Here is an 11,485-nt window from a genome sequence, read left to right on the forward strand (position 1 = left end):
TTCAACAGTATTTAATCAAGAGTGTAATACTGATGAATTGGGGCAGTGCAATAGTGCTTAATTCATATGTAAACGTACATACTTTCTTTGTGAATTTACCTTTCCTTTTTTGTCCTTTTCAGCACATCATTTTCTTTTCACTTAATACTCGGGGTATTAGAAGAAAAAGAAAATCAATCTTCCTTTTCTGCAAAAATCAAAAAGCGCATTGTTACCTTCAAGAAACTCACTCAAATGACATGGATGAAAACCTTTGGTCAAATCAATGGGGTGACAGAATTATCATAATCATGGCACAAAGCGGTCAGCAGGTAGTGCAGCAGGCTGTTATTAAGATCACATGTGAAAATGTCTAGGTTTTTTTTTTTTTTTATAAAAGCAGTCATCTTTTCAAGCACATTAGCCGCTGTTTTATCCTCCCCTGAAGACTCAGATTAAGACCATTCAAATGATGCATGATATCACTTAAAAAGCACATTTCTGAGACATATTTCTCATCCAGCATTTTTCTCAGAAATGTTTCAGCCTTCTTGTGCTTGCATTCACATAGAAAGGTGATCATTTCCTTCCTCAGTTCACAGACTCTCTGAAGTGCAATGCCCCGGCTTAACCACCAGACATTGTTGTGTAACAGTAGGTCAGAGTGCTCAGCTGACATATCAGCAAGTAGTCTGCTAAACAACCTGTGCTGAAGACTGGATGTTGCTCTGATAAAGTTCACTGCAGCAGTCACAGAGTCCATGGTACTTTTCAATTCAGCACTAAGCTGAGAGCAGAGGACACTCTGGTGAACGAGACAGTGGACAGACTGTAGTTTTGGTGCCACAGCAGACAGTCGTGCAGACGGTCCTTTGACCCTTCCTGCCATCGAGGGAGCTCCGTCTGTAACCAGCAGGTTAATACGCTCCAGGTCCAGTCCACTGTCTTTAAAAAGCAATAATCGTTTGGAAAATCGTCTGTTAGAAAAGTAACGGACCTTTTTATTTTTTGCAAAAACTATATGGATTTGAATCATGTGTGATTTCTCTTATCGTGCCCCTGTTCTGTGGAATGATCTCCCTGCATCAATAAAACAATCAGATTCTGTGGAGACTTTCAAGTCGAGACTTAAGATGCACTTATTTTCCCTTTCATATGGCTAACATACTGGTACAGTTTTGTTTTACGCTTTTTACTCTTTTAATTCATGTTATTAGTAATTGGAGCGTGCCGTGGCCTCAACTTTATCTAAATTCTAGGTCTTTTAGTGAAGTTTAGGGCTTGTGGCCGGCGATCACCTTAGTATTTCTCTGTTTTTCTTGTTGATTAATGCTGACAAATTATACAGTATTTTTTTGTCTTTCTGATGCCTGATTCTGTTTTTTCTCTGTTTAAGGTGCAGCTCCATCCAGAGATGGGAGTTGTGTTTGTGTTGGTGATCCTCCTGTCCTGTGCACCAACAGCAATTCTTGTATATTCGTCCGTGAATTGTTCTGTGAATTATTTCTGTAATTTGTGTCTGTATCATGGCCCAAGCAGAGGGTCACCCCTTTGAGTCTGGTCTGCTTGAGGTTTCTTCCTCAGAGGGAGTTTTTCCTTACCACTGTTGCTCTGGGGGTTGGTAAGGTTAGTCCTTACCTGTGTGAAGCACTTTGAGGCAACTCTGTTGTGATTTGGCGCTATATAAATGAAATAAACTGAAATTGAAATTGAATTGCATCAGCCAAGCTTGAACCTTCGTGTGAATGCGTGAGTTTTTTCACACCTGTTGGTTGCGTCATTCGCCTGTGGGCAGGCTTTGAGTGAGCACTGGTCCTCCCCCCTCGTCGGATTTTCATTGTCAGGAAATTGGCTGATCGACTGCCGCTTTGCTTCATCAAAATTTTTTCAGAAAGTGTGAGAGAAACCATTTGGAAAATTCAAATGGCTTTCGGTGAAGATCTTATGGGGATCACACAGATTAAGGACAATTACAACTGGATTAAAGACGGCCCACAGCGGTGGATGGTGTGCCGCGCACTGAGCGGCAATCAACAGGCTCAAACGACAAGATCATTTCCAAAGTGAACACTTTGTTGATCCAGGACGTCGTCTGACTACCAGAGAAATAGCAAGACAGCTGGACACAGCACTTTTTCGGCACATTCCACTGTTACAGGAGTTTTTGTCATGAAAAGACCTGCGGAGAAATTCACGCGTCGGGACGGAGGTGCAGGGCACAGAACAAAAAACAACGCCGTGATGAAGCCTCACAGGACATGTTGTGGCATGTCCAGTTCGTCCACAATGTCTCGGATAGTCACATGACTGAAAAGCCACCGAAAGCCGTCTGAATTTTCCGAATGGTGCAAGAGCTGGACATGTTAGGGCTTGTCCTGTGAGACCAACACGGAGGTAATTTCGTCCTGCGCCATGAGCAGCTCTGTGGTGAATTTCTCCGCTCCTCTTTTCATGACAAAAACTCCTGTAACAGTGGAATGTGCCGAAAAAGTGCTGTGTCCAGCTGTCTTGCTATTTCTCTGGTAGTCAGACGACGTCCCGGATCAACAAAGTGTTCACTTTCGAAATGATCTGGTCATTTGAGCCTGTCGATCGCCGTTCGGTGCACGGCGCGGCATCCGCCGCTGTGGGCCGTCTTTAATCCAGTTGTAATTGTCCTTAATCTCTGTGATCCCCATAAGATCTTCACTGAAACCCATCTGAATTTTCCAAATGGTTTCCACCTGGCTGTCTCTCACACTTTCTGAAAAAATGTTGATGAAGCAAAGCGGCAGTGGATCAGCCAATTTCCTGACAATGAAAATCCGACGAGGGGGCTGGACCACTCCTCCCACAAGGCGTGCTCACAGGCGAATGACGCAACTGACAGGCGTGAAAACACTCACGCATGCGCACGAAGGTTCAAGCTTGGCTGATGCAATCACACATGATTCAAATCCATATAGTTTTTGCAAAAAATGAAAAGGTCCGTTACTTTTCTAACAGACCTCGTACAAACAAAGTTGTGCTGTGTCAGAGCTGTCAGCTGACTCATCCACAGCCAGCGACATGAATTCAACTTTCTTTTCTTCAACTGAGTTAGACGAGTCTCAAAAACGTCTGTGGCTAAAACATCCACTCGTCTTGCAGCTCTTGTATCTGACAGAGGCACTGACTTGATTGAAGACATGACCATACCAGCTCGTCGACGGCAGCTAATATACATTCTTTCACTGTTTTGGAGTCAGTGAACGGCATTTTCTTTTTATCAAGAACTCGCAACACGCAGGGATGCTGCTGTTGTCTTCTGTTGCAGAGTGCAGCTACGGGAGAAGATTGCAGTGCTTCGCTTGTAGTTCAGATTAAGTCCTTTTATTTTTATTTGAGGAGCATCAGAACCTGGTGAATATTCACTGTCAAAACGGGAGTGAGTCGTAATGAAGTTCCTCCGCACGTTATATTCCTTATTCATCGAACAACAGTCAGAACACAGCAGGCACACAGGATTGCCTTCGGCATTTTCTATGTGCACATATTTACCAGGCCAGTCATTATTAAATCTTCTATTTTCATTGTCAACTTTATGTCTCTTCTCCTTTGAATGCGCCCGGTTGTTGTCTTCTTCTTCGTTTGAGTTTACTGGCGGTTTGCAAACCAATACGGTACATTACCGCCACCAACTGTTCGAGTGCCCGCAATGCCTTCACGTGAGGTGGGGCTGTTTGGAAACAGTGCTGACGTGCCGTAAAGGATTCCACGTGCCGCAAAGCGCCACAAAATGTCGCAAAATGCTGAAAATTGGCAAATGCGCTTTGTAGCGGCTTTTGATCGTGTATTTATTAATATTTATGGGTAAATGGGCCGCGGGCCGGTCCAAACTTATTAAAGGGCCGGTTCTGGCCCGTGGGCCACCAGTTGAATAGCCCTGCTCTAGGTCACTGGATACTTTGTGTTCTTGAGGCAAATGATGATTTTCTAATTCTAGGAAATATTTATGGCTAAACAATTAGAACCAAAACAAATTCATGTGCTATGAAATTACCAAAACAACCAAGACTCTGTGCCAAAGATATCCAAACCTACACGTGGTTCAAACCAGATGGTTCAGTCAAATCCAGAACTCATTTTTGCTTGGTTTCAGATAATAGTCTCTGTTACACCTTTAACAGATCATTCTTTGATTACACTTAATTTTATATCCAAAAATAAATCCTTTTAAAAGACGTACTGGAAATTTAACTCAGAGCTTCTGAAAAGTGAGTGATTCTGTCAAGAAATTATTAATCGTATAATCAATAATATAACCACAGATTTCAACCTCTCAACTTATATATGCAAATGGGAGTATTTAAAATACAAAGTAGGCCAGATCTCCATCTCAAATAGCAAAAGTTTAAGCAAGGAGAGTAAGAAAAAAGAAATGGAAATCATCACAAAAATCAACAGTATTTGTACTAAATCATCTCTAAATGAAAACAATAAACAGAAACTTTTAATTTTGCAATCGTCACTGAATAACACCTTCCTGTGTAAAGCCAAAGGAGCTTAAATTAGATCGAGAGCGAAATGGATGGAAGAGGGAGAGAGGAGTTCTTTGTACTTCTGTAGGTTGGAAAAAAGGAGACAAGAAGGAAACACATTAAGAACACTACTGATAGAGGACCAAGAATGTACTGACCCTGATTTAATTTCCAAGGAAATCTTTAAATTCTGTAGTAAATTATACTCATCGTCATATTCGTCTGCAGATGCTGATGCTTTCTTTGAACATATTATAAAGTGGATTCCAAGAATTGATGGCAGTTCAAAAACATCTGTGAGGCTGCGATAAATGTGGATGAAGTGGGAAAAGCCGTGACATGTTTAAAGTTAGATGAGTCTCCAGGTTCTGATGGTCTAACCGGTAACTTTTATAGATATTTCTGGATGCATATCAAAAATATCTTTTTTTGGTATGTTAAATGAAATATTTGCTACCATGAAGCAGGGGCTGATCACTCTCATCCCTAAACCTGGTAAAGACTCTAATCCATAACCTTGTTCAATACTGACTATGCAAATAGACTAAAATATGGTATCACACAAATTATTTCTAATACGCAATCTGGTTTTATTAAAGGATGGTCAGTTCATAATAATATAAGGCTTGTGCTTGACTTGCTACAATACAATCACCTTTTTGAAGATGGAGGCTTTAATTTATTTTTAGATTTTTTTTAAGTACTCGATACAGTTGAACATAAGTTCATCTTTAATACCCTAGAAATATTTGGTTTTGGAGAAAACTTTATTTGCACGATTAAACTAATTTATAGGGATACCAACAGTACAGTTACTCTACCAGAAGGAACTTTTCCAAGATTCTCAGTTAACAGGTGTATCAAACAAGGCTGTTGCGTTTTCCCTTACTTTTTAATCACTGCAGCAGAAATGCTTTCATTTCTCATTAAAAACACCAATTTTGATCATTTAATGGTATTAGGCAAAAAAAAAAGAAAAAAAAAAAAAGGCAATTAGCCAACACAACCATCTTCATGAAAAATTCTGAACACCCCCCCCAAACTCCTTAAAGCTGTTAATTTCTTTTCCAAGGCATCGGGACTAAATTTAAACCTTAAAAATGGGAATTACTTAGGTATACATAGGTAGATATACTTAGGTATACATATTGCTAGGGACGTTAGTACCTTAGATCACCTTAACATTTGGAACACTTTAGATAAATGTAAGTCTTATTTAGATTTGTAGTCTCAAAGAGACATCTCCATTATTGGTTGAATATTACTTACTAAAACTGAAAGTCTATCAAGATTAATTTGCACAGCTTATTTGTTGTCACTCTCTAAAAATGCAATAAAATCTATAAACCAAGCAATCTTCAAGTTTATTTGGAAAAGGAAAACACACTACATCACAAAAGGAACTATGATTAAAGGATATGAGGAGGAAGGCCTTAAGGCTGTTGATATCAAATGTATTAACTGGCACCATTAAAATCAATTGGCTGAGGGTCAGGGCTTCTTAAGAGATGAGAACAGCCAATGGTTCCACATCCCAAAGCACATCTTCATGAGATTAGGTGGCATCAACTTTCTCCTTAGGTGTGATTTTTTTTTTTTTTTTTTATCTTGGAAGAATTCCTATTATTCTGTCTGCTTTTCATGAACAAGTTTTACTTCACTGGAAAACGATTTCAGTCAGAAACTTCAGCCCTCATACACCCCATTGTGGAATTGCAGGTAGTGTTACTTAGAATAAATCTATTTTTTACCAAACTGGCTAGATGAAGGAATATGGTCCTGTAATCCCGTATATTTGTTTTGTGAATTGGTTCTGTAATTTGTGTCTGTATCATGGCCCAGCAGAGGGTCACCCCTTTGAGTCTGGGTCTGCTGGCGGTTTCTTCCTCAGAGGGAGTTTTTCCGTACCACTGCGGCTCCTGGGGGTTAGTAAGGTGATACCTTACTTATGTGAAGTACCTTGAGGCAACCTTGTTCTGATTTGCCACTATATAAATGAAAAGAAATTGAAATTGAAAATTGTAATGCATCTTTCAGATAACTCAGATAATATTTTATAAATTTTACAAAGTTATAAATTTGCAGAAATTTCCTCCAAATTTAATGACAGGAAGCTATACAGTATAATCCAATCCAATCCCACTTTATTTATATTGTTGTGTGTTGGGGGGTTTGGCTGGGTGTTTTGGTGTTCTTTTCTTTTCTTTGCTCTCCAGGTGGTATGCAAACTGGTTTTTGTCTGTGGAGAAGGTGCTGGCAGAAGAGTCCTTCACCCTCATCAGCATGATTTGCAGCACCTGTGGATGATGCTCGCGTGCAACCTTAAAGACTTTCAGCTGAAGCAGATAATGAGATGGCGTTCTGCATTTAAGCCATGAGTGATTCAAGCAGAATTGCCGGGAACTCGACCTTGTGACGTTCGTTTGTGAGACGCTGAGGACCGCGCCTGGGTTTGACACATCGTGCCTGTGAAGGAGGACGGGTGAGGGACACATGCTGTCAGCACACATCAGAGGTGATTGATTGTCTGAATAAGTGTTAATAGTAATTTGGTATTTTGTTACGCAGTATATTTGAGAATTGTGCAGCTCGCTTCTCACTGCCGTGGCGTGTGGACTGATGATCCTCCACCTGTTGTGAGAAGCTGCTCATTACATAAAGCTTAATTCAGACCTGAATGTGTTGCTGATAGTGTGTGCCTTTTGAAGGATATTAGTTGTAGCTGTTGACTTACCTCACCTCTTCTATCCTTCACAGAGTCAGTTTGTCATGTCCACCTGGGGGGTGTTTGGGCGGTGAACGTGAGTCCAGAAGCGCCGGGCTTCGATCCCTTTGGGCGCTGGAGAGCGCGCCATCCTTCACTCCGCCAGACAAACGCGCTTTTATGTTGTACACTGAGTATTGCACAAGAGGAGGAAAATAAACTTATTTTGTTTTTTGGAACCGCTTTCTGGTTATTTAGCGCTGGGTTCAGTCAGACGCAGGTCCACTCCTCAACCCGCGTCGGCACATAACATATACAGCACATTTAACAACAAAAATGTTCCAAATTGTTGCACATACAATAGAATCACGATAGATAAAACCCCAGTAGTCAAGAATAAATTAAAAATAAGAAAATTAACAATAAAAATAACTAAAATGTGCAGATAAATAATAAATACATACAGCATACAGAAGATAAAGCCAATAAAATCTACCAAAATAAAAACAAAACCAATAAAACAGAGGACCACAAAACTCATGCAGTGTTAAAAACCAGAGAATAAAAGTGGGTCTTCAGACGAGACTTAAAACACTCCACTGTGGGGGGCTGTTCGGACATGGAGGGGCAGAGCGTTCCAAAGTCTGGGGCCGCCACAGAAAAAGCCCCATCCCCCCTGGTTTTAAGTCTCATCTTGGTACCACAAGCTGGAAATGGCCCTCAGACCTCAGAGCACCGCGCCAGAGAGTAAATTTGTAGGAGGTCAGTGATGTATTGCGGGGCCATTCCATTCAAAGCTTTAAAAACAAACAATAAATCTTAAATCATTCTAAAATGAATAGAAAGCCAGTGCAAAGAATTGGGGTTATGTGATCACACTTCCAGGCTCCTGTTAAAAGTCGCACTGCAGCGTTCTGGACTAACTGCAAACGGGAAAGAGCCCGTTGGCTAATGCCGAAATAAAGTGCGTTACATTAGTCTAGACGACTTGAAATAAAAGAGTGCCAACTTGTTCAAAAAGGTTGAAAGATAAAAACGGTTTTACCTTTGATAAAAGACGAAGATGATAAAAGCACGATTTCAAAACACCATTGATTTGTTTAGCAAATTTAAAATCGCTGTCTATCGTGACGCCAAGGCTGGTGACCTTGGGACGTACAAAATCCTTAAGAGGTCCCAAGTCAACGAGGGCACTTCCAAACAACATAACCTCTGTCTTGCCTTCATTAAGTTTCAAAAATTCTGTGACAACCAAGCCCTGACGTCACACAGCCAGTCAAGTAGGGGTGGCAGGGGGCAAAGGCTGTTTTTAGCGATAGGCATGTAGATTTGACAGTCATCAGCATAAAAATGGTAGGCCACGTCATGTTTTTTAAAACATCCAAGCAATTCCACAAACAGTAATTATAATGTCCAGCATTCTTATTCAAAACAACAATAATTCATCACAATATTAGCAACTTAATTATCCAATGTTACAATACGGCAAACCTTGTTAAAGAACTCTATTCATTCTCAACAACAAAAATTCAATTCTGTATTTCTTCTCAAAAGAGGAAGCTCAAATGTAAGATCCAATTTTTTAATATACTGTTGCACCAAAGGCGAAGGAAGTTCATTTTCATCATCATCATCACTGCCGCTTGACACGAGCATGGCGGTCCAGAAGAAATTCATCCAGGCATCTAACTAGAAGGCTGACAACTGTTTCAGAGCTTCAGACAGCTTTCCGTCTTGCGCGGTCTTTCCTCTTCAGCTTTCCCTCTATTGGTCCTCAAAGGTCTTGATGCCATCACAAACCGTTCTCCTCCAAACCAATCTATCTGCTGGGCTGTAGCCCAGTCAGCAATCTCACAGTCTTTAAAAACTTCTGTTAAGGACAACCTTCTTAGGAGCGCCAACACAAAGCAATCCAGTAGAAAAGTTGCTGAAGAGAAGTTGTTTGGAAGACATTGCACATCCATTCTCACCGCATGTCCGTACCATCTCAGTCTGTTTTGGTGTAACATAGCCTCAATACTTGTCAAGCAAGCTCGGTCAAGAACTACAGCATTGGTGACATGATCATACCATTTCACATTCATGATTGTCTGAAGATATCTACGCGTATCTTTGGTGGAATTTCTCGATTTGTTTCACTTGATAACGATAGATAGTCCACATTTCAGAGCCATACAAAAGTGTTGGTAAAATGATGGCTTGATAGACTTGTATTTTTGTCTCCAGCTTAAGATCGGGTTGTCAAGACACGCTTGCGTAGCTTGCCAAAAGCTGCTGCGGAAGAGCTGATACTGTTGTTTACTACACAATCAAGGGAAACATCACTTGCCACATAGCTACCAAGATACTTAAAGTATGAAATTACCTTGAGTATGGTTCCATCAACAGTTATTTCAGGCTGAGTGATGGGTGGTGAGATGGTATCAGAGGGAGATCGATACAGAACCTCTGTTTTAATGCAGTTCAGTGATAGATCAAGTCGTTTGTAGGCTTCTACAAAGACATCTGTTATTCTCTGCAGCCCAGCTTCCATAGTCGAGCAGACAGCAGCATCATCAGCGTATTGAAGTTCTACAACTGAGGCTGTGGACACCTTAGTTTTAGCCTGTAGGCGCTGTAGGTTGAACAAATCACCATCATATTGGCAAGTTATTTATACTCCAAGCTTACTCAGCTATGGCTCTGCCAGTTGCACAACAGCGCCCATGAAAAGAGCAAATGGCGTAGGTGCTAATACACACCCTTGTTTGACACCGACTTTCACAGGAAATGGTTCCACTTCTTGACCTTCATATACAGCAGTGTTCAGAATAATAGTAGTGCTATGTGACTAAAAAGATTAATCCAGGTTTTGAGTATATTTCTTATTGTTACATGGGAAACAAGGTACCAGTAGATTCAGTAGATTCTCACAAATCCAACAAGACCAAGCATTCATGATATGCACACTCTTAAGACTATGAAATTGGGCTATTGGTAAAAAAAAAAAGTAGAAAAGGGGGTGTTCACAATAATAGCAGCATCTGCTGTTGACGCTACAAACTCAAAACTATTATATTCAAACTGCTTTTTTAGCAATCCTGTGAATCACTAAACTAGTATTTAGTTGTATAACCACAGTTTTTCATGATTTCTTCACATCTGCGCGGCATTAATGTTGTTGGTTTGGAACCAAGATTTTGCTGGTTTACTAGTGTGCTTGGGGTCATCGTCTTGTTGAAACACCCATTTCAAGGGCATGACCTCTTCAGCATAAGGCAACATGACCTCTTCAAGTATTTTGACATATCCAAACTGATCCATGATACCTGGTATGTGATATATAGGCCCAACACCATAGTAGGAGAAACATGCCCATATCATGATGCTTGCACCACCACGCTTCACTGTCTTCACTGTCTTCACTGTGAACTGTGGCTTGAATTCAGAGTTTGGGGGTCGTCTCACAAACTGTCTGTGGCCCTTGGACCCAAAAAGAACAATTTTACTCTCATCAGTTCACAAAATATTCCTCCATTTCTCTTTAGGCCAGTTGATGTGTTCTTTGGCAAATTGTAACCTCTTCTGCACATGTCTTTTATTTAACAGAGGGACTTTGCGGGGGATTCTTGCAAATAAATTAGCTTCACACAAGCACCCATGTAACAATAAGAAATATACTCAAAACCTGGATTAATCTTTTTAGTCACATAGCACTACTATTATTCTGAACACTACTGTATAACAGAGGCAGTCATTGCTTTTGTACATGATTCAAGAATCACATTCTTCAGGTCACTCCAAATCTCTGCACAGGCTTTTCATATGTGAGTTGTGACAGATTGCTGACCAGTATTGTCTGAAGTTTTGTTTTGTAGGGAGGCAAATCAAAACTTCTTAATTTTGGCTTGAGATCTTATTTCTTCAGGCTTGATCATGATTTCAACACTTCACTATACGATGTACAGTTAGGAAGCTATCAGACCCGATGATGACATGAGCTTTTTAATTTCCTTCCGGTCTGGTGATTATAAATCATGTGAGAACAGTTCATTTAAAATTCTAAATAATATACGAGGGCTGTCCATAAAGTATAGGTCCTTTTTATTTTTTTCAAAAACTATATGGATTTCATTCATATGTTTTTACGTCAGACATGCTTGAACCCTCGTGCGCATGCGTGAGTTTTTCCACGCCTGTCAGTGATGTCATTCGCCTGTGAGCACTCCTTGTAGGAGGAGTCGTCCAGCCCCTCGTCGGAATTCCTTTGTCTGAGAAGTTGCTGAGAGACTGGCGCTTTGTTTGATCAAAATTTTTTCTAAAC

At 40.5% G+C, this 11,485-nt stretch overlaps 1 long non-coding RNA gene across 1 annotated transcript; it reads left to right on the forward strand.

Annotated features, from left to right (window-relative positions):
• The first annotated feature begins 3,551 nt into the window (after positions 1 to 3,551).
• LOC117514839 lies at positions 3,552 to 9,882 on the forward strand. The gene is made up of 3 exons (XR_004561973.1): positions 3,552 to 3,892; positions 4,058 to 4,060; positions 9,872 to 9,882. It is a non-coding gene; the product is annotated as an uncharacterized LOC117514839 (long non-coding RNA).
• The last annotated feature ends 1,603 nt before the right edge of the window (positions 9,883 to 11,485 follow it).

Source organism: Thalassophryne amazonica, chromosome 7 (genome assembly GCF_902500255.1).
Source record: "Thalassophryne amazonica chromosome 7, fThaAma1.1, whole genome shotgun sequence".
Taxonomy (NCBI): Eukaryota; Metazoa; Chordata; class Actinopteri; order Batrachoidiformes; family Batrachoididae; genus Thalassophryne; species Thalassophryne amazonica.